This window comes from Portunus trituberculatus, chromosome 35, assembly GCF_017591435.1.
Source record: "Portunus trituberculatus isolate SZX2019 chromosome 35, ASM1759143v1, whole genome shotgun sequence".
NCBI classification, from domain to species: Eukaryota; Metazoa; Arthropoda; class Malacostraca; order Decapoda; family Portunidae; genus Portunus; species Portunus trituberculatus.
This window is the reverse complement of record NC_059289.1, coordinates 3,520,104-3,542,603: the sequence shown is the minus strand read 5'-3', so window position 1 is coordinate 3,542,603 and position 22,500 is coordinate 3,520,104. Positions and strand designations below refer to the sequence as shown.

Sequence of the window (22,500 nt, the reverse complement as noted above, 5' to 3'; positions counted from 1 at the left end):
ATATTTTTAGACTCTCTCTCTCTCTCTCTCTCTCTCTCTCTCTCTCTCTCTCTCTCAATCTACGCATAATTTCCATGTTATTTTATTAAAGATTCATCGATAACCTATTTTTTTAGTAAAGATGTGTCATATTTTTCGCTCTAAATCTTTTCATCGTCTTGTCTTGAGCTTCTTACAAATAATCTTGTCTTTACTTCTGTGACGCAATTTATTTTATTATTCTTATCTATCTTATTTGATTTACTTATTAGTTTTTTTTCATTATTGTGTTTATTTTTCTAACAGCTGCTGAAACGAAGAGCAACAAATATTTACTGGAATGGAATGTCTACTAAAAAACTGTCACTTGTTGAAATAAAGAGTCCAGGAACAATTAAGAAATATCATGAATTATACTTAAACTACTTCGTAATTTTCTTAGGCTACCTTAACTAATCCATTACTGGGATATTATTTTACCGTGAGTTTTGAGTGTGATTAGACAATTTTATTTACTTTAGGGTGGATCTATGGAGGTCAGAAGATTAATGGCCAGAGTCTTCACTATTTTAACCCCCACATAAGTTTCTGCAGCTGTATAAAATCACCAAATAGTAACCGGAATGAATGTGAAAATGTGCCATGATGCTGAAGGGGCTAATTTTAGAATCGTGTTTGACGTGATAAGAAAATTTCCTCTTATCTTCACATATCTTAATCTCTTATGTAGGCGAACCAGATAAGAGGAAAATTGATAGATGTTGTTAAGAGAGAAGATAATTAAAAGTACACGAGTCAAAGGGAATGATTATGTGGAGAAAGAATAAATGAAAATGACATGAAAGAAGAGAAGAAAAGATAAAATGAGGAAAGGAAACGAAGGAGAAAGAGGAGAATGAATAGTTGCAAAAGGAAGATAGAAACTGAGGGAGAAGGAAGAGGAAGAAGAATAGGAGGAAGAGAAAAAAAGAGGACAAGAGGAAAGGGACAGAAGAAGGAAGCGAATGATGTGGAGAAGGAGGAGGAGGAGGAGGAAGAGGAAGAAGAAGAATGGAAGAGGGAAGTGAAGTAGTTTTACACTCTGCAGACTTTATGAATTCAGTTATCACCCGCAGCATCCGGTCTCTCTCTCTCTCTCTCTCTCTCTCTCTCTCTCTCTCTCTCTCTCTCTCTCTCTCTCTCTCTCTGGTTGCAGTTACTCGTTTCCCTCAAAGTTTAGTTGGGTTCCATTAACATTATCCATCTTTTATTACATGTTATCACTGTTCCCTCTTTTCTCTTTTCTTTCGCTTTTCCTGTCCTTTTATTTTCTTTTATCTTTTTTTTCCATTTCTTGAGTCTTTCCGTGGCGGTCTTTTTCTTTCTTCGTCCTTCCTTTCTCTTTTTTTTCTCATCCACTTCTCTTTTCTCTCTGTCTCTTACTGTCAGCTGGATCTTCCTCCTTCACGCGCAGAAGCGGAACCTGTGAAGAGAAAAGAAAGACACGACGTTAGACAATGGAAAGAATCGAAGTGGGCTGTAAAAAAGGATCTAATTGTATGTTTCTCTTGATCCTTTTATTGGTCAAGGTTCAGTCCTTCACTTTCTCTCCCTTTTAAAAACTACCTCCACTGATATTAAGCAGTGGAAGTGGATTAGTAAGGTATTTAATCCTACTAATCTTTTCCTCTATATCTTCCACTATTACTGTCATTTATTAGTTTTAGTCGCGTGTTACGATAGATGTAGATATGTGGAAGTGAATCAGTAAGTTATTTGATTCTACTATTTTTTTCTGATCCTATTGTTTGTTAGCTTCAAGCCTCTATAGTGTATCTTCCATCATTACTGTCACTTTTTTTTATTTATACCATGTGGGCTTTTCACGGGAATTTCTGGGCTAAAGGAGGTACTTTTGTGGCACCTCCTATCTCAAAGCCCACCCGCTAGGAAACCGTTGCCCCGAGTGAGGAAGCCCAACCTACACTCGGACCGTGGACAGGATTCGAACCCGTGCGCTTGGAGACCCCTCGGACCCCAAAGCACGCATGGTTCCACTGTACCTAGGCTTCAGTCACATATTACAGTGCCAGTGGTGGATGGAAATATGTGGAAGTGAACTAGCAAAGTATTTATTTCTGCTAAACTTTTCCTGATCCTATTGTGTGTTAGTTGTAAGCATCTGTAGTCTATCTTCCATCATTATTGTCACTTATAAGATTTATTCACTTGTTACAGCATCGATGATAGAGATTAGTGAATGTGGATTGGTAAGGTATTCAATCCTACTAACCTTTCCCTGATCCCATTGTTTGTTAATTCTAATCCCCTATATCTTCCATCATTACTGTCACTTAGCTTCAGTCACATATTCATATTACAAAGTCGATTATAGATGGAGTTGAATAGCTTTTATATTGTGTAGATATGATGGTTTCTTGTATATAGTGTCTCTTATTTTCCTTATGTTTTGAGGACACTAAATAAACAAGAGAGCATGAAAACACATTAGCGAGTACTGTTAGAATGACAAAATGTTATGGTATCAGCGACAGTAGGCGGAAATGTGTATATAATTGCATAAGAACCATCGAATATAAACCTGATGGATCCTTGCAACTTCCTTGATTCGATAGTATTCTTGACATCAAAATGAGTAAGTAAATAAATAACAGTTTAAAATCATGTTAAGGAGAACTGTTAGGGACAGAAAACAAGCAATAGAACTCAAAACACACGCATTCCCACGCACAAACGCACACACACACACATGAGCTTAACAAGAAAAATGAGAACACTACGCAAATTTTCAGAGCGAAACACGAGGCGACAGATCAAGAGAGGAGCTTCCGTCTCAGAGGAACAACACGAGCCCGGGAGTTGGCAGCTTATCAGACACCAGCCGTAAAAGTTCCCTGGGCGGGGCTGCCTACAAAACACGGCCGCGAAAAAGAAGATAGAGAGAAAAAAGAAAGAGGGGGAAGGGGGGGAAGGGAGAAGAAAAGGGTGTAGAAGTGTGGGAAGAGAAAGGGAAAAGGACTTGTTTTGGTTCACCGCGTTGGCACCCCACTTTGTAAAATCCTCTCCTCTTGACCCAATCTATTATAGCGCGACGTCTTAAGGCAGTAAACAGTGACGTGTGGTTTCTCTCTCTCTCTCTCTCTCTCTCTCTCTCTCTCTCTCTCTCTCTCTCTCTCTCTCTCTCTCTCTCTCTCTCTCTCTCTCTCTCTCTCTCTCTCTCTCTCTCTCATGTACTGTAGCATGTTCCTAACTATATTTCACTAGTCATTTTTATCATTTCACCTTTTTTTTACAGAGAGAGATAGATAGATATATATAGAGAGAGAGAGAGAGAGAGAGAGAGAGAGAGAGATTTATGGTACACTTACACAATTCAAATTTTCAGAACACTCAAATTTAGGTCCCAAACAGTAATTTGTTGTTCAAATATTGTAGCAACACGCGACTCTCTCTCTCTCTCTCTCTCTCTCTCTCTCTCTCTCTCTCTCTCTCTCTCTCTCTCTCTCTCTCTCTCTCTCTCTCTCTCTCTCTCTCTTACCCACCCTCGTTCCTCTCCCTCCTGACAATATTCTCCTTTCCTCTTATCGTCCACACAGACCCTCCCTTTCTCCTCCTCCTCCTTTTCCTCCTCCTCCTCCTCCTCCTCCTCCTCCTCCTCCTCCTCCTCCTCCTCCTCCTCCTCCTCCTCCTCCTCCTCCTCCTCCTTCTCCTCCTCCTCCGCCACACAAGCCACGGGGGACTCCTAAACGCGATTAACTCCGTCCTCTTCGACACTTGCGAGAAACAAAGTTAGGGAGAAAAATATTTGCTGCGTTATATAGGAAGTCTTGTGTTTTCCCGATAGAGTCACGAGGAATAGGTAAGAGAGGGAATGTCGGGGGTCGGCGAGGTGTTGCAGAGAGTGGCTGGCGTGTTAAGTGACTGGCTGATTAGTGGAATGACTGACCGGGGTTAAGTTTCCTGCATGTATGTTTGTGTGGTGTAGAGATTTTTTTGTTTATCGTTTGTTTTGTGTTCATTGAGGGATTGGTTGGGGTGTAAGGTAAGACTCGACTAGCATTTACAGGTACACTAGGTAAATGACTGTATTACTCCTTTCAATACACCTGAGAAAGAGAGAGAGAGAGAGAGAGAGAGAGTTTTATTTTGCTTTATGACTAATGACTGAATAGATAAATGAAGGAAGGAAGGAATCTCAAAATGTTTTCCGATAAATAATCTTGCTTAATACTCATCGCCTGACAAACTAAGTGAACCTCCCAAGTGACTGATAGATAGATAGATAAACGGCCTACCTGTCTCACTAACTGAATAACCGAAAAACTCACAAACCACCTGGAGGCGACCCAACTCAACTGGCAATTCATGAGGTCTCTGAATCTTACCTCCCGGAAATGTAGCGTTTTTGGTAAAGCCTCCTTCGGTCAAGAAAGATTTTCACGCTTGGCAATCACAGCCTTAGCTTTACCTGGGGAGGGTTTGTGTTCCGGGCGACTGAAACACCCTGCAGGCTCTGAAGGCGAGGAGGAAGACGGAAGAGGAGGAGGAGGAGGAAGAGGAGGAGGAGGGACCAGTTTCCTTATCCTCCTATTAGTATTCCTGGAGTAGCTTTCTTAACCGTCTATATTCCAGCTTTATCTTTGGTGTGCCTAAGATAGATGTCCTGTCTCGTCTTTCTCTTACTCTGTCCTATCCCTTCTTTCAACTGTCAGTCTGTTTTTTTTTTTTTTTCATTTATTTTTCATTATTGTTTTACTTTTTTCTGTTCCCTTTCATCTTCTTCTGTTTTTTCTTTTCGTTCGTTCTCTTTTCCTTCTTATCAATCTCGTTCTTTTCTTTCCCTCTTTTCTCTTCCTTTCTTTCTCCTTTGTCTTGCTTATTTGTGCTTGTTTTCTTCCTTTCTTCGCTTTCCTTTACTCTTTCTACTTTTCCTTCATTTCACTCTCCTCCCTTTCTTTCCCTCTCTTTTCATATTTTTCCCCTTTTCTTTATCTCATTTACGTTGATTTTCCTGATTTCTTCCTTCTTTTACTTTTTCCCTTTTCTCAACTTCATTCTCATTCCTCCTCTTTCTTTTTTCCTCCACTTCCTCTTTTCTAAACCTCATTTACGTTCATTTCTTTCCTTTTCTTTTTCTTCTTTCATCTTTCTCTTTTTTCCCTTTCCATTACTTTCCTTCCTCTTCCTCTCTTATTTGACTTTATAAAAATATATTTACTAGTATATATTCAATACAGTACTTTGTTTTCATTGTTATTTCTTGATTTCTTATTATTCGTTTTACTATCATCGAGCGAGAGAGAGAGAGAGAGAGAGAGAGAGAGAGAGAGAGAGAGTACGAAAAATAGCAGTTCTTGGAGAGGAGTCGTTGCTGGAGAGAGTAGTTGGCATCTGACAGACTGGAGGGAGACACATTGACTCCTCCTCCTCCTCCTCCTCCTCCTCCTCCTCCTCCTCTTCCTTCCTTCCTTCCTCCCTCCCTCCTTCCCTCCTCCCTTGATACCCCCTTCGCCTCTTCCTTATGTCAGTCACTCACCGTCTCCATCCCCTCCTCCTCCTCCTCCTCCTCCTCCCGTCACTCACTCACCGCTACAGTCAGTTAGTGAATCACTCACTCAACAAAGAATGGCTTTCCACGCTACCTATATTTGATGTTTCAGTGTTGTAAGTTTAGACAGCTCACGGAACAAAAGTAAAACAGCAGACACCTGAAGATTTAATTTACATCGTTATTCACTTATTTACTGTCGATTGTACTTTGAAATTATACTATAAGCTCAATGCACCGCTGAACAATGACCTTCCCCGCTGTTTTCTGTGTGTCAGGTATCATAATATTGCAAAGAAACAGTGAAATATGAAGCTGCCGTCGTTTTTGTCGCCTGTGTGGTGGCGGGCGCGGTTGGAGGAGTGGCGGTGGCGCATCATGCATCTATCGGCTGAGTTCTGGGATGACCCACGGAACATGTTCTTCCTCGGGGTGTTCCCTGGCCTGCACCTCACTACCCTGGCCCTCCAGCTCTTCCTCACCATACAGTTCCAGGATAACAAAGGCATCTACTTCACCCGCGTGGCCTGCCTCGACCGCCTGGCTTACAAACACGTGTGCACTCGCTACCACATCAACGGGACTTGTGACATCACCAAAACTCTGTACGAATCCATCTGGCTGAGAGGTGACTACCTGCTAAGCTACATCAATGACCAGGTGGAGAGCATCTTCCCCGACAATTCCACCCTCGCGGATAACCTGAAGCACACTGACCTGGTGGGCAACTTGACCGTCTGCCAGTACCGCGTTGTTCCCCGCCAGGTAGACAGTGTCCTCCCAGGTGCCTCAGCCTCCCCAGAGTGGAGCGAAGACCTGCAGAACCTAACGTCGCCTGACCCTAACCTGTTCCCCTTCCCGAGCTACAACCACACCCGTTCCCTCAGCAGCAAGACCGCTACCTATGGCTACACCCCGCATGCCTACGTGCTCATGTCCTCCGCAGACACTCGCACCCAGAACACTTCATACATAAAGAATGTGACCCTGGGACGCGTGAAGGCCCTGCAGGATGCTAACTGGGTGGACGCCAACTCTCGCGTCGTGTTGGTGCAGGCTGCCTTCCACAAGCAGGACGACAACGCGTTCGTCCACCTCACTATTTTCTACGAGAAGAAAGGTGACTACTGGAAGTTCACCACCAAGTTCCTGGGCGCCCACCTCACCACGTACTTCTTCTACCCCAACGAGGAGGCTCTGCAGCAGTTCGTGCACACTGACGAGATGATGTTTGTGACCAAGAAGTCTCACCTCATTTCTGTCATCCTGCCAACCATCCTCGTCATCACGCTGCTGGAGCTTGTGTTCGAGACGCCTCACCTGTGGCGCCTGCAGCTGTGCGGGTCCGGCCTGAGACTCTTCCTCATGAACATAACCCTAACGGTCCTGCAGATCATCACACTCCAGTTTGCCACCAGCTCCGCCACTCACCTGAAGGACGAGGTGGATAAACAGTACGGCAATTTCTACAACATGGACGTGTACCCGCTGCTGCGTACCGCCAACCTGCTCACCAACACAGTCATTCTGCAGGTGTGGGTGCTCATGCTGAAGCAGGTGTACATGCCGGGCTACTTCCATCCTGTCATCAACGATCTGCTGCGGCGCCTCAGGATGATCGTACCGCTGCTGTGCCTCATGATGTTCATCCTCATCGTGCTTGTCTGCTTCTTCGGGGCGCTGATGACGAGTCGCGAGGGGTGGGGCTCTCTCGTCCCCTCCAGCATCGAGGTGTACTCTACCATCATCACTGGCCCGGACTACCGCCATTACCACTTCCTCTACTACCCTCTCCTCATCCTATTCCTCTTCCTGCTCGTCCCCCTCATGATCTCGTGCATCGTGGCTGGCGCCCCTGAGCCCACGCTGACACAGGAGGAGGTAGTGACAGGGCCCATCACGCCCGCGCAACTCACAAAGAGGCGGCTGAGGCTTGAGGTGCGTGCCTTGCTGAAGAAGTTTTTGCGTAACACATCGAAGTGAGTTTTGGCGCCTTGAGTTTTTCCCTCTTCAATATGAGCCGTGATTTTGTGACTTTGATCTTTGAGTAATGTATATGTATCTCTCTCTCTCTCTCTCTCTCTCTCTCTCTCTCTCTCTCTCTCTCTCTCTCTCTCTCTCTCTCTCTCTCTCTCTCTCTCTCTCTCTCTCTCTCTCTCTCTCTCTCTCTCTCTCTCTCTCCCCCTTCAAAACGAACCCATCACTAACGCTCAACACTCCTTTCTTCCCTCACCTCTCTTCCTTCCTTGATGAATACACACTTTCTTTTTCATATACGACTACCTTTCCTCCCCCCGCCTGCTTCCTTCCTTGCTTCCAGCCTACCACCCTTCCCCTTCCCGCGCCGCCCCTCCCCTAGGCACAGGTCACCGTCGAGAGCCAGAGAGACGCTGGGAGTCGATGAGAGGACGGAGGAGCGTGTGCTGAGTAATGGAGAAAAGCAGAGGAAGGGAGAGGCTGGAGTGACACGGGTGATATAGCACACGCCAGCACACACACACACACACACACACACACACACCAATATGTATTATTCTGAGCACAGCAGTTTTATTCACTATGGCTAAATTAGAACCTTTAAACTACATATGACAGTTCTAGTACCATACACACACACACACACACACACACACACACACACACACACACACACACACACACACACACACACACACACGTGCATACCAACTAGTTAAATGCTTGCTGTTGTGTTATGAAATGTAATGATTTTCCTCAGCTGAGAGTGGCGCGCTCGCTTAACGCACGGCATTAAAACACAGCAATACCTGACACGGACATTACATTAAAGTGACTGTTGCACGAGGGAACTGTATCACTGTAACATTAGGCTGGCACTGTGACGCGGGGGGGGACGAAGAGATGCACGCAATTCACACGCACTTCACTCGTATTCTTCTAAAATGTAACGTAACCATGAAGACTTTTTTTTTTTTTTTGTTTATCTGTCCCTCCTCTGTGTTACTGGCAGAAAATGTGAAGGTGGTGGAGCCTTATCAAAGACTGGTAACATAAATAGCAGCCTTCGTTACTCTGATAAGTGCACAAGACAGGATATTTGTAAGGAACCATGCGTGCTTTGGGGTCCGAGGGGTCTCCAAGCTCACAGGTTCGAATCTTGTTCACGGTCCGAATGTAAGTTGGGCTTCCTCACTCGGGCAACGGTTTCCTAGTGGGTGGGCTTTGAGATAGGAGGTTCCCTAAAAAGAATCCCTTTAGCCCATAAATTCCCGTGAAAAGCCCACATGGTATAAATCTAAAAAAAAAAAAATGTTCATGAATGTTTGTAATATTGTGACGAATAAAAGATAGTGGGAGACAACTCATCTGAAGTCCCTGTTTTAGGATTTTAAGTTTTGAAGAGAACTTGCTGATAACAAAAAATAAAGACTTGATAATAGACGTGAGAGTGACGCGAAGATGAAGAAAAATTATTAGCCATAAAAGGATGAAAAAAAAAGACTCACTATTAAGTCTTGCGTCTATCCCACCATTAAATATCCATCTCAATACGTCTTCCTCCACTCTCCCCTCCACTTCAGCGTGTGGGGGAGAGTGGAGAGCCGCAATGGGACACCTTGACAGCCTCACCAGCACGAGTGTGGCTCAGACCTGCAAACTTTTTTCCACACTATCATAACAAGTTTTCACAGGAAGATGTAAACAGTTGGTGTGCTTGAAGGATGTGTTTGGGTCAGGGAGAGGGAGTGTTTTGGTATTGTGAGAGCTGATTGTTTGGTTGTGGCTGGTGTTTGGTTGTGGTTGTGGTTCGGTATTTCACTCCTTTCGTTCACAGGTTCCTAAATCCATGGCAGAAATCTTGAAACGCTTGGGTATCTCAACATGATTATTTTCCAACATGACAGAAATGATAAGCAAGGTTCGTAAGAGTGTTTATCCTGCTAATAATGGAGAAATCATGTTAGTCTGCCAACGTAACCGTAAAACGCTCTTAAACTCGTTTATCTCCAGCTAGACCCTTTGAAAAGCAGAGAAGGTGCAGTATAGAAGTGTTTCAGAAAATGAGTGTACGTATTTGTATGTCTCTACACTCCTCCTTCTAGTTTTGTATCTCTGACGTTTATACTTGAACGTCTTTCTCTATATTCCCATTCAACCTGTATTGAGATTTGCCAATAGGACTAAAGCCATGTATTTTTCTGTTCGTCACTCTCATGTTACTGACAGAGTAGGAAATTAAACCCTTCTGGATGGACTTCTTAGGGCCACTTTTCAGGGTCACGTATTGTTGCTTTTCTGTCATCAAAAGTTACGGAAAGGTTAAGTGTGTTGCTATATCCAAGTTGACTCTTACCAGTTCTTATTTCTGTACATTTCTCTTATTGATAAATGAAAACAAGGCATTTATTATCGCTTTCCCTCTTTTTTTACTTCACCTCATCCTCCTTTCCCTAACATGCCCTAGAAATGCACAGGTGAAAGTTAAAAAAGAAAAAGAAAATCAGTACAGGGTCATTCTTTTCAAGCAGCATCCAAAATTTTCGAACCGTGGAGACAAGAGTTACATATTCCTTTGTTTGGGGAGGACGCGAAGAGCAGCGTCGCGAAAAATGAGGCGACCAGTCAGGGGGGGAAATGAAGAGAGAGAGAGAGAGAGAGAGAGAGAGAGAGAGAGAGCCAGGGGGGATGAGAAAGGAAGGATAGAAAGACAGGTAAAAAGAAAATGGTGAAAAATACAAGTGAAGGAAGAGTTATATTGAAGGAGGTCAAGAGAATGCTAAGCAGGAATGAGACATCAAGGTGTTGCATTGAAAAAGAGACCTAAATGCTAAAACGACCAGCGTCCAGTGTCACTCAAGGTCTGGTATTTCTGGCGACGTGTCTTGCGCCAAATACAAAATGCAAACTCAAGAATTACACTCCACGTTCGGGAAAAGCCCACTCCTGCCGAGGCGCTGGCTGGCTATTGGGGGGGGAGCAGTAGGGGGGCATCAAAGGCAGTACAGGAGACGGGTGCAGGCCAGATTTCCCCTTTCCCCTTCCCTGAAACAATTTACCCCCTGACACATTTCTCAGGGACAAGTATCTCCCCCTTGACATATTCCCCTCTGGATATATTCCCCTTTGGACATTTTCCACAGGAGACACTATGGAAAATTTCAGGGATGAAGAAACATATTGAAGGAAAGACTAACAAACTGGAGAGTACGATAAGAGTGTCGCAAGAGGGAAATTAATAGAAACTTGGGACTAGAAACTCTTAAATTCGATAAAAAAAAAAAAAGACGATAGTGGTAATTCGGAATCAAAGACGGTAAGAATTCGTCATTTTTTTTTTTTTTTTATTTATACCATGTGGGCTTTTCACGGGAATTTCTGGGCTAAAGGGGTTACTTTTTGGGGTACCACCTATCTCAAAGCCCACCCGCTAGGAAACCGATGCCCCGAGTGAGGAAGCCAAACCTACACTCTGACCGTGGACAGGATTCGAACCCGTGCGCTTGAAGACCCCTCGGACCCCAAAGCACGCATGGTTCCACTGATTGCTTTGGTTTCACCTTAGGCCTAGTAAAAATCATCTTGCTCAGGTTTAGAGTACAGTTTTGAAAGACACGTCAGACAGCAAGGATATGAACTGACTACTTTTCTCTCATATCTTTCTCCTAACACACCAGCATTAACCGTCATACAAAGAACAGTCACGTATTCCCCTTTACAATTGGGCACTGAAACCTTTAAGTAACTCTTGTTGTACTTTAATCAATTCTCCTTCCTCATTCTTATCCTACAGACGAGCTCTGGTTCATCCAACAGACAGACTTACTTGCCGAATTGTTAGAACGTAGGAAATTAAAGCATTCAATACACACCAGCATTAATCATTTTCACTTTTCATTTAGCATCATTTTTATTTCAGTAAATTGATTCCACAAACTATCAAGCCTGCGCTCACACACACACACACACACACACACACACACACACACACACGCCCGGTAGCTCAGTGGTTGCGCTGGCTTCACAAGCCAGAGGACCGGGGTTCGATTCCCCGGCCGGGTGGAGATATTTGGGTGTGTCTCCTTTCACGTGTAGCTCCTGTTCACCTAGCAGTGAGTAGGTACGGGATGTAAATTGAGGAGTTGTGACCTTGTTGTCCCGGTGTGTGATGTGTGCCTGGTCTCAAGCCTATCCGAAGATCGGAAATAATGAGCTCTGAGCTCGCTCCGTAGGGTAACGTCTGGCTGTCTCGTCTGAGACTGCAGCAGATCAAACAGTGAAACTGAACACACACACACACACACACACACACACACACACACACACACACACACAATCAGTCACCTTTAATACCTCCACTAATTACGCTGAATTGCAATGCTCGTAGGTAAGCTGCATATTTACACTCGGCTCTCCCTTTTATCTCATTTCCTGGTAATCGAGTTTCCAATCCTCTGTTAAGTCTAGGAGTGGCTGCGTCATTAGTACAAGAGGGCAAAGTATGGCCTAATATGTGTACAAGATTATAGATTATCCACTGAGATGTGATCGTCTGCTCACAACTGATAATGTAATGCTTTCAGTGGCAGTGGGATTGGAGAGAGAGAGAGAGAGAGAGAGAGAGAGAGAGAGAGAGAGAGAGAGAGAGGTGAGGTGATAAAGTGATGGAATTCGTGTTAACAAGCAGTGGATTTCAAGCAGTAATCCTTCAGGTCCTTACTAGGATTTCCTCATGCCACACAAACTCTAGTGTTACAGGTAGGATAATGGATATGAAATAAGTACAAGTATAGGAGAAAGTCAAAAGTGATAGGATTCATATAAACAAGCATTGGATTTTAAAGATTACATAGGATTTCAAACTATATCCTCTCAGATCCTTACAAGAATTTCACCACATAAATTTAATTTTGGTCTCAGAGATAAACTAATCATATAAAGTAGATGAGAGGGTAAGAAGAAATAAAGGAGGAAGAAAAGAGTGTTAGGAGGAAAAGGGTTATGGCGTGTAACTTGCCTCAGAACTGTTTATATTGAGAGTGTAGTTGATAATATGAATGAGTAGAGACAGAAGTACAATGAGAAGATGAACGACTGCGCTAGTTTTTTTTTTTTTTTTATACCATGTTGGCTTTTCACGGGAATTTTTGGGCTAAAGGGGGTACTTTATGGGGGTACCTTCTATCTGAAAGCCCACCCGTTAGGATACCGTTGCTCCGAGTGAGAAACCCCAACCTACACTCGGACCGTGGACAGGATTCGAACCCGTGCGCTTGGAGACCCCTCGGACCCCAAAACGCGCCTGGTTCCACTGTACCACGGCGGCTCCTTAGTAGCTAAACTCTATTTTTATAAAGATTTTACTGAGAGTTAAAGGCATTTTGAAGTACTTTATGTGATTGTAATGATAGTGTAACAATTAATCTGTATCTCCAGTGCGAGAACACCATTAAAAACTTTATTATTTATCTATGACCTCATGAAGAAGAGAAAATGAGAAAGAAAACCATTTGATAGCACGAACTAAACTACTTTCCTCTCATATCTTTCTACTAACACACCAACCCCAACCGTAATACAAATAAAAAAAACACCCTCGTATTCTCCTTTACAGTACACAAACACATTTAGTCTCTCTCAGATATAAAGAAAGAATAAAAAGAAAAAGAAACATCATATTCCGTTTTCATTCTATTCAAACTCCACATACCATTCGAATCAAGGAAGGACAAGAAAGGCAATCCTCTTTACGTAAGGAAGCTCTACTTGCATAAGGTTTAACTTCTTACACCAGAAAGGCTTTATTGCATTTTTTCTCCAGCAGCCATAAATTTGTCAAGCATCAAAGGGAAAAAGAAAGAACGTAGGAGGAAAGAGGGAGAGGAGAAGGGTAGGAGGGGAGAGGGAGCATGAGGGAAGGAAGGAAGGGACGAAGGAAGAGGAGATAAATGGAGATAGAGCAGGTGAGAGAATGACAGGGACGACTAAGATGGGTGAGTAGAGAGAGAGAGAGAGAGAGAGAGAGAGAGAGAGAGAGACAAGTTTTAAAAAATAGTAAACACGATAAGAAACTACTAATATTTATCTTTCAAACATAAATTATTACAACATTAATATTTTCAACTCACTTAATCAATTCCTTCATTTCTTATATTTATTTCTCCCACCATTGTTCAATCCACTTGCATTGATGATACTAATAATGCTAATAATAATAATAATAATAATAATAATAATAATAATAATAATCAGTTCATCTCATTTATCATTTACTCTTTTTTTTTTCCTTCTGTATCTCCTTTTCCCTCGTGTTTCTCATCCATTTATTTTCGATTACCTTCTCCTTTCTTCGTGCACCTCCCCCACCAGTTCCCAGCCTCACACTCTCTTTCTCTCCTTCATTCCTTCCATCCCATAATCCTTCTACCAAATCTCCTGGGGAAATTTCATAATCCCTCGAAGATAAATCCCCTTTTTGCCTTGGACACTAAACTAAGAGGGGGAAGGAAAGAGGGAGGGAAAGAGAGTGTGGTAAGAAGGAATAGGGAAAGGAAAGGGAAGGAAAAGTGAAGTGGAGGTGGATGAAATGAAGAGACAGGGGTAGAAAATGCTAAGTGGATGCAGAAAATGAAGTGGAATGAAGGTTAAGTTTAGGTGGAAGTGGAAATGCATATATGGAAGAAGGAAGAGTTTTGGTGTCAGTGGAAGGGTGAGACAAGAATATGATTTGTAGTAAGGAAAAATATATACATGGAAAAGGAAAGTTTTTAAGAATACATATGAAACTTTGGATTATATTGACGGAATAAACGAAAAAGATAAATGAAGAGAAATGAAAGAAAATTTAATGAAACGAAAGAGGAGATAGAAGAATAGAGTTATGATTGCATAGGGGAGGGAAAAGGGAAAAGAAGCAATTAGATGAGAAAGAAGAAACTAAAAAGAAAAGAAAGATTATGTAACACTAAAATAAACACGCAACGTCCATTTCCTGGGAAGAGAAAAAGTGTGTTCCCAGAAAGAGGAAAAAAATAAAATCAACCTGGAAAATACAAAGAAAAATGAAAAATGGAATAAAAGGGAAAAAAATTGTATAAAAATGGGGAAAAAATTAGAAACAATGCACATATGAAAACTTTGAATAAAAACAAGTAATAGTGAACAGATTATATTAACCCTTTCAGTACCATGGTGGATTTTTACCTTGAGTTTTGAGTGTGATTAGAGCTTTTTAATGACATTAGGAAGGGTCTATAGAGGTAAAAAAAAAATAAATGGCCAGAGTCTTCACTATTTCAACCCTCACATGAGTTTCTGAAGCTGTATAAAATCACCAAATAGCAAACAGAGTGAATATAAAAACAAGTCATGGTACTGAAAGGGTTAAGAAAGCTCGTGAAAACAAAGAAAATACAAAACATGGAAAAAATTGGAAAGATAAAAAAAAATACAAGCTTTCTTTTGGGTGGAGGAAAAATAAAGAAAAAAAAAAGCAACCATAATTCTTGTTCTTGTATAAATATTGCGTCCATAACTCAGAGAAAGAGAAATGAATATATGGATGTCATTCACATAAAATAAAAAAAAAACACGAAAAAATCAAGGAAAATCTATCATTACTGGCATTCTCTACCAACACTTCCTTTATTCTACAACACAACGTATATATATTCCATAAAAAACACACACAATTACTGAAATTCTTCGGTATTTTCTCTCTTCTTTTCATTTCACAAGCCAACTTTTATTTAATCCCCTTAAAACAAAACAAAAAGTCTCTAATTACAGGTATTCTTTCCTCTTCTCCCTTCCTTCACCTGTCCCTGTCAGAAGTCCAACCCTATATTCTCTCTCTCTCTCTCTCTCTCTCTCTCTCTCTCTCTCTCTCTCTCTCTCTCTCTCTCTCTCTCTCTCTCTCTCTCTCTCTCTCTCTCTCTCTCTCTCTCTCTCTCTCTCTCTCTCTGGGCCCTTAATATTCTAGCCAAGGCATTAGAAGGCGGAGGGGCTGCGGGTGGTCAAAGGTCCTTCTCTCCCGTGCTGAGTCAGGTCACGGGGTCACGATAGTAGGGTCAGGTCACGTTGGATCGCCACGTATCTTCCTGTCGTCTAATGATTCTTGTGTAGTATCTTCTTCCTCTTTGTAGTAAATCTCTCTCTCTTCCTCTCTCTCTCTCTCTCTCTCTCTCTCTCTCTCTCTCTCTCTCTCTCTCTCTCTCTCTCTCTCTCTCTCTCTCTCTCGTTGCTTTTTTATTATCTTGCTGGGTTTTTTTTCAAATTGTCAGGTTTTTTTTCTGTTTTAATTTAAGTGATTGATTTAATTCATATAGATTTTTTTTTTCGTATTTGATTATTAGTTTATCCATTTTTCTTTTTTTTTTTTTAGATAGAGAGAATGAGAGTAACCGTTTGTTTGATTGCTTCCTTGCTCTCTCTCTCTCTCTCTCTCTCTCTCTCTCTCTCTCTCTCTCTCTCTCTCTCTCTCTCTCTCTCTCTCTCTCTCTCTCTCTCTCTCTCTCTCTCTCTCTCTCTCTCTCTCTTTCTCGCTGTCCTCGTCTTGTGGTCTCGTGTAATTTTGATCTCACGCAATCTCGGTCTCTTAACAAGTTCGTCCTCCTGCCAACTCAAGCAATTTCGGCGCCATCAACAGTTGGGAAAGTCCGACTTCTAAGGGCCATGCCTCCCGTTCCCTCCTTTCCTCCATTCTCTCCCTCCCTACTCCTTCCCTCCCCATTGACACTCCTCCGATCTGCAAAGTTGGGTCAGCAGAGAGTGAATTTGGTTTCTACTTTACACTTTTGGATTTATTGTTTATTTTCAGTTTATCCCTGTTTTATGTGTCCGCATCTTGTGTTTTTTTTTTTTTTTTTTTTTTTTGTAAGTGAGTGAGGCTGGAGAAGAAAACAGAGAACTAAAGGGTTAAGTCTCGTTTTCTGTGTCTAAATATAAGGTTAAGTTCTTTTTCATCTTTTTTTTTTTTCTCATTGGTGGTGGTGGTGGTGGTGGGTGGCTTGCTTCTCCTCGGCAAGGTGAATTTACATAGTTTTCACTTATTTGTCTTTTTGTACTTCTCTTTCTTGATGAGGTGTGAAATTGTGTGGTTGGGTTTCGGTTTTGGGGGGTTTTTTTATCATTGGTGTGTGTGTGTGTGTGTGTGTGTGTGTGTGTGTGTGTGTGTGTGTGTGTGTGTGTGTGCGTGTGTGTTTGTACCATGATAGTGTGAACGAGTACTAGTCATGGTGGTGGTGGTGATAATGGTGGTGGTTGTAATAGTAGGTTTAGTAGTAACACACACACACACACACACACACACACACACACACGTAGGTTTCTCCTCTCCCTACCCCTTCAGACACCACACACACACACAACTACCTTTCCTCCCTCTTTTCCTCCCCACGTACCATTCCACCCACTGCCCCTTCCTCTCTGTCCTGGCCCCCTACCAACTCACCCCCTTCGCCGCGTCCCCCCCCCACACACGCAGAGTTTCCGTCCGCGCGGTGTCCAAGTTTATTCACTTAATTTCCTTGTGTAAAGTCAATTTCCTCCCGTGATGACCATTGTTTTCTGGCGGTGAACTTTTCCCTGCGAGATTTTCCACTCGTCTTATTTCTTGTTTCGCTATTTTTTCTTTTCTTTTTATTTAATTTTTGCTCTTTTTCGCTTGCATCTCCTTTTTTTTTTTCTCTCGCGTCACGTCACGGCGTTTTTCATCAGGGAAATTAAAGCAAGTTTTCAAGCAGACAGACGGATGGAGGATAAAAGAAAAACAGACAGTTATGGATAGACGGGCGATGCGGTGGAAGGATTTCATTAGGTGAATTAAAATAAGTTTCCCAGAGAGAGAGAGAGAGAGAGAGAGAGAGAGAGAGAGAGAGAGATCACAAACACAAACAGACACACAATGCAATATGAAAAAAATAATACGTAAACAATTTATTCCCATTTTTCAAACCAAACATAAAAAAAAAAACACCAATTTCAAAGTTTAAAAAAAATAGCCAAACAGACAAACACACAGTACAAAGCAACACTAAAATAATCATAAACATGAGAACCTTCAAAAAATACATTAACTGTATCTCAGTAAATCAAAACACACCTTATTGAATGAAAGAAAACGGAAGATTGTAATGGAAACTTGATACAGATCAGCTGACTTCATGAGAACGGAGTGGATCTTGAAAGGCGAACTATGCTAGATAAGGAGACCCAAGGCGAGGAATTCTGAGCTTGTTTATCATCCTGCCATTCGGACCAAGCTTGTATTAGGAGCCGGTGAGGAGCATAAAGGCGTGGTTGGTCAGCTTGAGGATGGAGGAAGAGGAAGAAGAGGAGGAGAGGAGGAGAGGAAGGATGGACAAACAAGTCGATCATTTGTAAAGACGAGATTACCAACTGACCTTCATATAAATGTGTCCTTCGTGGAATGAGGGGAAAAAGGAGGACGAGAAGGAGAAAAAGAAGGAAGAGGAGGAAAAGGAGACGAATTTACCAACTGGCCTTCATATAAATGCGTCCTTAGTGGAATAAGAGGAAAAAGAAGAGGAGGAGGAGGAGGAGGAGGAGGAGGAGGAGGAGGTGGAGGAGGCATGGGAGGAAGTTGATGTGTGAAGGGAAGAATATATGGTGAAGGATGAAGCATTGCAAAACATAAAAAGACTTTCTGGTTTATGGATTTCTATAGGATTGTCTCTCAAACCTTATGGAGGAAGAGGAGGAGGAGGAAGAGGAGGAGGTGGAGGAGGAGGAGAAGAAGGAGAAGATGAAGAAGAGAGGAAGAGACACGACGAAACACAAAAGACTTCCTAGACTTACTGGCATCGAAAATGGAGGAAGGAGGAGAAAATGAAGGAAAGAGAAAGATGAAGGGAAGAATGGTGAGGGAGGAGGTGGAAAAGGAGGAGGAGGAGGAGGAGGAGGAGGAGGAGGAGGAGGAGACTGAGCAGATGTAAGCCTAATTGTTCCCCTTAATTGTCTTGTTGATTGAAAATGGTGAAACATGTGTTCGTATTATTTTTTTTTATCAGAACGAAGAATTAATCCCGTTTCGACTCTCATTGTTCTTCTGGAGACAAAAGCTCGCTGGATCTGTGTTGATGATTGTGTAACTGTGACTGAGGCAATACCCAAATTTTTGTTCTATTTTGCATTTTCTTTTTTTTTTCTCTCTGTGTTTTAAATATTTGTTTTCTATCTAACTTTTCTTTGTGTTCAGAGTTTGGATTTGTATTGTTGTTGTTCTTATTATTTTTTATTATTATTATTATTATTATTATTATTATTATTATTATTATTATTATTATTATTATTATTATTATTATTATTATTATTATTATTATTATTATTAGTAGTAGTAGTAGTAAGTAGTAGTAGTAGTAGTAGTAGTAGTAGTAGTAGTAGTAGTAGTAGTAGTAGTAGTAGTAGTAGTAGTAGTAGTAGTAGTAGTAGTAGTAGTAGTAGTATCAGTAGTAATAGTACTACTAGTATTAATAGTGATATTAAAGTCTCTCTCTCTCTCTCTCTCTCTCTCTCTCTCTCTCTCTCTCTCTCTCTCTCTCTCTCTCTCTCTCTCTCTCTCTCTCGCCATGTTATATTGTAGATGTAGTGATGATAGAAGCAGCAGCAGCAGCAGCAGTAATAATAATACTAATAACAGTAGCATTAGTAGTAGCAGCAGAATATAAAGGGTGCAATCAATTTTATGTGGATAGTGATGATGCTGCCGTTTCTAATGATGGTTCAGTAGTTATCATTCTCGTTCGCATTCTTAGCAGTAGCAGCAGCAGTAAAAGCAGTACTAGAACACACCAGCGGTAGTAACAAGCACAAGAACACTGCAACACTTAAACCTTTGCCTCGCCTTGCCTTGTCTTGCCTTGCCTCGCCTTGTCTCGCCTTGCTGTCTCGAGTTGCGGGAAGTAATTAAGAGTAGCAGACAGAGTAATCAGATTTTTTTTCTTTTTTAGTAGGGCAGACACACCTTGATTTTCTCCCGCAGTCTTTAGAAAGTACCAGAATGACTTTGTTCTCTTATCTATTTACCATTCCCTTGTTTTCTTTTTTTTTTTTTTTGTGTGTGTGTGTTTTCGTTTTTTCTTCATTTTTTTTCGTCATTTCGTGTTATTTTTCTCCTCTTTTTTTATGCTAGTTTTAATTATTTTGGTTTTTTTTATTTCTTATGTACCCGGATATTTTTCTATTATTGTATTCTCTCTCTCTCTCTCTCTCTCTCTCTCTCTCTCTCTCTCTCTCTCTCTCTCTCTCTCTCTCTCTCTCTCTCTCTCTCTCTCTCTCTTTTGCGTTCTTATTTTCATACTGGTTTTATTTCATTTACTTTTCCTTCTGTTATGATTCACCAGCTCGTTTATGTCCTTTTAGAATAACTGCATTGTTAATTTAATCTAGTTCTTTCCTTTTCCTTTCTCTCTCATTTCTCTCACTTACCCTCTTCTTGTTTCTTTTTATCTTTTACCACCTCCAGTTTTCCTTTCTTTCTTCTTTTCCTTCCTCCAATCGTTCCCTCCCTTTTCTCTCCATTATCCTAGTCTTAGTAATTTCCCTTTTTATCTCTCTCACCACATTAATTCTCCTCCTTTCCCTACCTCCTTCGTTTCTCTTCCATTTTCCCAATCCCTGCCTATTCTCCCTTCCCATTAATTGCCTCTCATCTATTTGTAGTTCCCCTCACCATTTCTTTTCCATCTCCCTGTTCGTGTTCATCGTTGCTTACTGTTTCACCTCCCTTCGTTTCCTCTGACTTTCATCCGTCCTCCCTTTCTCCTCGTCCCCTTTTCCCCTTTGTCCTCCATTTCAGTGCCTCATCCTGCCCCTCCTCCCGCCCTCTCTCCCTCTCCTTCCCGCCACCTCCCGCCCCTTCCCGCCTTCCCACACGTCCTTCTTCACCGGGTTGTCCTGAAGACCGGATCTTAAGAGAGGAATTCGGGAAGAGGGTTAGACTTCAAGGCAAGAGATTAATGGTTGGATTTTCACTCCTTTCTGCCTCTCTCTCTCTCTCTCTCTCTCTCTCTCTCTCTCTCTCTCTCTCTCTCTCTCTCTCTCTCTCTCTCTCTCTCTCTCTTTCTCTCTCTCTCTCTCTCTCTCTCTCTCTCTCTCTCTCTCCTCTCTCCATCCCTCTCTTCGTCTTGCAGGGCCGTCCTCTTTTCCTCCCCTGAATGCACTTCACTTATTTTCTCATCCTCTCTCTCTCTCTCTCTCTCTCTCTCTCTCTCTCTCTCTCTCTCTCTCTCTCTCTCTCTCTCTCTCTCTCTCTCTCTCTCTCTCTCAGCGGCTGCCCATTATAATCTCGTTGAACCGCCGGAAGTCATCAAAAGTGTAAGTTATTCATTTACATCTTCATTATCTTCACTTTAAAGTCAATCTTGTGTGGCTGGAGATTGAAGTCTATTGAGGGGTGTTGTAGCGTGAGGAATTGACTCTCTCTCTCTCTCTCTCTCTCTCTCTCTCTCTCTCTCTCTCTCTCTCTCTCTCTCTCTCTCTCTCTCTCTCTCTCTCAGTACACTGGTATTTAGGGAAAAAGACTGGAAATTTGCCTATGGTGTGAGTATGGATTGGAGAATAGTAGTAGTAGTAGTAGTAGTTGTAGTTGTAATAGTAGTAGTAGTAGTAGTAGTAGTAGTAGTAGTAGTAGTAGTAGTTGTTGCAGTTGTAGTAGTAGTAGTAGTAGTAGTAGTAGTAGCGGAAGCAGTAGTATTTATTGGTTTCAGTAATCAAATGAGTAGAAAACAGTGATTATGGTTACCTCACGCGTCAAATTGTTGCTTTGTTCATTATTACGCGGCTTTTCCTCTTAAATCATATGAAAAAACGAAGAAAAAACTGACGGTCATAGCCAAAAATTTTCCTGTTCGTTAGTGAATGAAAGAAAATTGCTTCACGTTCAAATGTAAATACGGTATAACGATTAAAAGAGAAGAGATTAAATGGAATTACCTTCATTAAAACATATCAGTGCTTTGTAAAGAACGCTGATATAAAAGTAGTATAAACGAAAAATCTCCATATTTTATTATCAAATAGACTGTAATAAATATCAATTCGAACAATGGAACACTTTGCCTGTTTTCTGTACAAGTGTTTCCTTCTGACCATAATTTAAACCCTTTCAGGAGGAAAATTTTGAGACACTTAAAACATCCTGAAATAAACATCCAGACTTTTCAGAATAATGTCACTAACAATGAAGATTTTTCAAGACTTATTTTGTTGCCCTTGACCAGAACCCTCTTACCGATAGAAAAATAATCGACAGTAATAGGAAAGGTGGTAAATCCAAAGCAACGACACCACTACCATTGATCAGGCATAAGAGGAAAGCGCTGAGTAGTACAAGGGCCTGATTGAGTTCATGGGTCGATAGATAACAAAGGCAGACGAGTTAAGAGAGTTCATATGTGAAGATAAAATTGCAAGAGTACTCTGTATATTAGTTGGAGATGTTTAAAGTCACGTGTCTTAGTGGGAGTGTTCAGCAGTGGAGTGTGAGGGACTGAGACGAGTGAAGGAGAATTCATATGTGAAGATAAAATTGCAAGAGTGCTCTGTATATTAGGTGGAGAAGTTTAAAGTCATATGTTTGAGAAGGAGTGTGTAGCATTGGAGTGTGAGGGAATGAAGGTGATTGTACAGGAGTGAAAAGTGACAATATTGTAGTAAAAGTGATAGGCGTTATAGTTATGTTTATGGCTATCTGTGTGAAAGTGATGGTTGTAGCTGTGAATATGATGAAAATGGAAGAGGGAGTGATGAATGTGAAGTCATTGAAAGGGATGAGTGTAGCAGTGAAAGGGACGAATGTAGAATGAATAAGAATGATAGGTGTAGGTGTACCGAAGAAAAATATGAATGTAGGAGAGAAAAATACTGACATAGACGCAATGAAAATGAAAAACACTCCCTGATATACAAAAGTCACAAGCATGGCGGAGAAAATAATAGATACAGGTGACATATTGATGGCTGCAAGTAAGAAAGGG

The 22,500-nt window shown here is 41.7% G+C and overlaps 1 long non-coding RNA gene across 2 annotated transcripts in view; it reads right to left on the bottom strand.

Moving 5' to 3' along the window:
- Nucleotides 1-22,500, bottom strand: part of LOC123513241 — a 137,996-nt gene that overhangs the window by 2,847 nt on the left and 112,649 nt on the right. The window lies entirely within an intron of this gene.